The sequence below is a fragment of the Ixodes scapularis genome, unplaced genomic scaffold (genome assembly GCF_016920785.2).
Source record: "Ixodes scapularis isolate PalLabHiFi unplaced genomic scaffold, ASM1692078v2 PGA_scaffold0__279_contigs__length_252992795, whole genome shotgun sequence".
NCBI lineage: Eukaryota > Metazoa > Arthropoda > Arachnida > Ixodida > Ixodidae > Ixodes > Ixodes scapularis.
The window spans coordinates 38,299,657-38,304,719 of NW_024609835.1; positions in this window are offsets into that span (position 1 = coordinate 38,299,657).

Consider the following 5,063-nt stretch of genomic DNA (forward strand, 5'->3'; position numbering starts at 1 on the left):
CTAATCTCGGAAATCAGCAGAAGCTCAGAGGTGTCAGCAACACAAATCTATACCGAAGAAAACCCTCGCGCCAACCACACTACAAGTGGTCGTACAGCGCGCGCGACCACTGTATGAAAACTGCCTCTGAACGCCGGAGGATACGAGGCCTGCGGCTTCTGGAGCTTTTTGGTTGCATTACGAGCCACTTGGCGACGTTACTGGCAGACACATCGCTTGACTCGCCCTGATAGTCGGACAACTCAGTGCCAAAGAAACGCGCATATTTACAAAACCAGGCTGTCCCAGCACCACTGACCTGTAAGAAACTCGTAGCTGCTAACAACATTCATCGTAAGGCCCACAAGGGTCCTCATTCCAACGCAATTTCCATGATGCAAAGGCTTTGAGGACGCCGCCGGATGCGGATGTCCTTTAACTAGGATAGGGTTGGCAGCGGAGTCGGCAACTGTCATGCAGTGGGGTGATTCTTGCTAGCGAAGCCCATCACCAGAGGCTAAGGGAAAAAAATTCTAGCTTCCAGAATTCGTTGTCAAAGCGTCTCCTGTGGCAAGACATGAATAGAAAATGAACAAATCATGACTCACTCAGGCTTCCGAGCTGGCTCTTAGATGTGGTTCCAAAATCCGGGCACCGATGGGATTCCCATTATGGCGGCTCACAAAGGGAGTCGGCCTCCCCGAGGAGGCGCCGCCATCTTGGCATGGCGCGGCGGAGCAGTGCCACAATAAGGATAGGTGCCATGGCCCCACGTTGGGGGCCATATTGTGGGAAGATTACGTACCTTTACGTCCGGGAAACGGTGCTCAAAGGGGAAGCCGATGCCCGTCCCACCGCCCGGCCGACGGCTACCAGCGAGGGCGGTCGCTGCGCCGGGTTCGCCAACACCATGCCAACATCGATGATCCCTGTATCCTACAGCGTTTATTGGGAAACAGGAGCCCCCATCAAGAAACTGCGGTCAAGCGAGCCGTGGGCACAGGGTGCCCACGGCGCCCGCCGACCTGAGAGCCAAAAGGGATCGCGAGCGGAGTCATCGCCGGTGGGCCGAGCTCACGCCGCTACCCGTCGTCGCAGGACTTTTGGCCAGAGCTCTCGGCACACGGACGTCCACTCGGAGGAGGGGACGGCGACTGTCAGAGCCAGGGAAAACGCAAAGCGTGGAGTCATGGCCAGTGAGACAGCTGTCATCGTGACTCGACCCGTCACCCGGAGTCCAATGCTGGACTCCTCGACCAGACGGCCGTCCACTGGGAGGAGGGAAACGCCCGGCTGTCCCGCGCGATCTCGCTGGTCCCCCGAAAACGGGAGACCCGCTGAGGAGTGCGCGAGAGTAGGCCAGCAGGGTGGCGTACTCTCTCCATACGATATGGAGCGAGCGGGTCGAAGCCAGACGGCTCCGGCCGGAACGTCCGCGGCTTACGCCTTCATCGGGGGAGGGAAACCAGCGGCTCCCAGAATGTCTCCTCACTGATTCCCAACTAGAGCTCGATGTTCTTACGTCCCGCGCGCTCTCGTCTCATCCTCTCCCTCAGTTTATTCTCGCATTACCAGGAAAAGAGTCTGAAGAACCTTTTCACATCTTCATTAAGATAATCTATTCTTTTTATATTTTCTATGGATTCAGGTCTGAATCCCAACTATGGGTATATTATAGACAAGGAAGCTGATATGTGGACGATTGAAAATGTCTCGGAAGCATTCTGTCTAGACAATTTTTTTCTACTATAAAAACTACCTATTGACAGCCACAAGAACGTGCAAGATATTTATTAACCTATAGTTTATTTATATCTTTTAGTTTATAATGTTGCAGGAACGTACGGATTTATATATAAGTGACCCACCAGAGAAAATATATAAAAAATACGTTGCTAGACAGTGGGAGATGCTTGAGCCTAGACTTATTTTCGTAACCGATAACAGTGTGCATTATCCTAAAATATGTAAGGTATTTCTTATTCAGCTACAAGTACCTCTTTGCTATGTCTGCTAAAGTGAAGTTGGAATGCAACAACCCTCGCATATACAGTAAACCTCCAGCGGCTACTACAACCAGCACCCATTCTGTAACTGAGAAATAGCTGATCATCGCCATCTTTACCCCCAGTGGTGGCTTCACAACTATGGTGCCTGGAACGCGTCTCCGACTGGTGTGTTCACCGCGGCCAAAAAAGTGGTCCCTCAATTTCCGCCTGATGACGTCATAAAAGTGTCATGCTGTCGCCGGTCGCGAACCTGGCGGCGCCCGAACAGTTGTGGTACATATAGCAGACGCCTGTTCTGCTGCAGGTCGCTCTCCACTGTGACAGTTCACGGAAGCTAGTGCAGCCGGAAGTTGGGACGCCTGGGAAGCCGTGACGACAGCGACACTCGCGTTCGCTCGTGCTTTTCGCCAGCATTTCTACGGCGAACCGCCAGGATCGCGACACGCTACAGCATGACACTCCGGCTTCTGTGACGTCATTTCTTGCCACTTGGGGACCACTTTTGATGTATGGGCGGGATAGGACGCTAAACACACCAGTCGAAGACGCGATCCAGGCACCATACCAGAACTAAGGCATTCCTACCAGTGTTGGCACGGCACCGGGGCCTCCTAAAACTTCGGCTGAGGTGAAGGAAATCTTACTTCATACAAGACTGCTGCACATGGCACAATGTATTTTGGTCGAAACTCTTAAACCTCCGACGTCAAGAAAGGGTATGGCTCTAGGCGTAGCCGCGTAGGCATATCTTGTGTAGTGTTATAGTGAAGCAGCTACTAAAAATGAATTGTTTATAATGATCGGGCATGTTGCTTGAGATGCCCCAAAGTGTTGATGTATTTTACAAAATTTTGATAATTTGAACGCAAATTTTAAGAAAATATAACAGTGCCGGGAAATGATATCAGATTTCTTCACTATTAGTGGGGCACTTGTCGTTGCCTTGGTTAAGGCACACAAAACAAGTTAGCGTGACAGCAATTTCTTTTTCATATATTATTAGGTGTTAACAGGCCAAATGCTGCGAATAATTCAAATTTCAATTTTGATATTAAGACAACCCAATGGCACACAGCTTTCAGATACCACAGTTACGTCTGGGATTTTCCTCTCTCCGCAGTCTAATGTGAGTAAGTGGGAAGAAATACTTTATAATAGTTTATGCAAATAAGAAGATGTCATTAGGCTGCCAATAAAAAAAACAAAATTCTGGAACCTGTGTTATATGTCGTTTTACTTTAAAGAAGACTCGATTAGAAGCCACCCTTCTCGTGTATGAGGCTTCGAATACTCTGTGTCGCCAAACGCACTTGAGCGATTAGGCTGTAAATACGCTTTCAGATAAAATAATTTACATGTACACATTTGCATAGTGCTAAGTAAATATTATATGTATGTAACTACAAGGTATGTTTCACTAGTAATTCGCCGAGAAACAACAACCAGAAACAGGACTCCGAGAAACAACTAAAGACGAAACTTGCTTTATTTCATTAAATGGTTTAAGGCGGCCATGAATGCTGGTGAATCAGGAAGGTCACGGGGGCAGGAGCAGGTGCAGCATTATTACCTGCCTGGTGAACTTCTTCCGTTAGGCGTACAAAGTGTAAATAAAAATATCTCACATTAAGAAATTAAGCGGCTTTGTGGTCATCCTATAATCCACAACAATTTCACAGATGTTTTTAATCTTGAAAAAAATTTGGGGGTGAAATGTTTTTCTTGGTTAAAAGGGGGAGGGCGCGGGGAGTGAGCATTATGATAAATTCCACTGGTAGATCCTGAGCGCTTTTCAAAATCCGCGAGGGAGGCAAAACTCCTTTCAGTGGGACCAGCTCCAAATCGAAAAGCGGAAGATGGATTCGTATTTTTGGAGCGATCCCGCTATTCTCCTGAGACGGCCGAACTTGACAAGCCAACCAACGCCTCAGCCGGCTGAGCCTTCCGATGACCAGTCACCACTGTCACTTTACCTGCAGAAATAACGCGCGACACAGGCCGGGCGAAAATATCCGTACCACCGAGTCCGTACGTGTCGCAAATAACGAGGAAGACGTTCGCGTTCGCTACCATCAGATACATTTGGGCCACCTCGAAGCGGCGGGGCACGCACAGTGATCGGCATCGGTTGAGTTCATATTGCTGGTAAGACTTTAATGAACACAGAAAGATAAACCCTCACTTGCACGGTCGTTGCGCTTTCTGTTCTTGCTCTATTGCTCGAGAAAACGCTGCGGCATGCAGTGTAAAAAGGTAAACAATCAGTGGCGGCCATATGAGCTGGCCTAACCTTGCGTCGGCCTCCTTCGGATTTTCTGTTGTTCTTTTCGTCCTTCTCCCTAGTAAAACATATAAAATAGCGCAACAGGAACAAGGACAAGAAGTAAACAGGACAGGCGCTACCTGTCCTGTTTACCCTTCTCCCTTCTCCCTCTCACGATCACAGATGTCAGCGCTTGCGTTTTTCAACGCTCCAGTCCCTGCTTTGCATCTTTGACCTACGCGAGGCGTTCGAGTGTCACAATCGTGTGTAAACAACCGACGCATCCGAACAGATCCAATTTGACGGCTCGGCTGCTCCGGCGATTTCGCGACCTCGCCGCGCACGCGCACCGCCGAGTTAAAGGAAATGACGTAGCGCGCTTCTGTCAACTTCCGCCAAGCTCCCTGAAATCCCACGGATCAAGTTCGGCGGGGTTGGAGGCGCTACATGGGGCAGGCGCTGCCACAAATCTTGGAGTGGAAGATGACCAACTTGAGCTGGATCTTCCAGTGAAAGCTGGTTGCTCCAAATCTACGAGCGGATCTCACCATTAGATGGCATTTCTGTGCAAGAAAAATATGAATTTATGGCGTCGAACACTCCTCATCACGCGTGGATGTACGGCGCATCTCCACCTTTGTGAGATAGAGGTGACGGCATTTTTTTCTTTATTTAGTTTTGTCAGAGTAGTAAAGCCAGCTTGAAGTAAGGAAGCAGCTGTTAACCTTGTAAAGCCTTTGCGTAAAGCTGATCAACGACACTTGCGGGACTGCTGGTTTTATTGGAGAGCCAGGATGTGATTTAGGCACAAT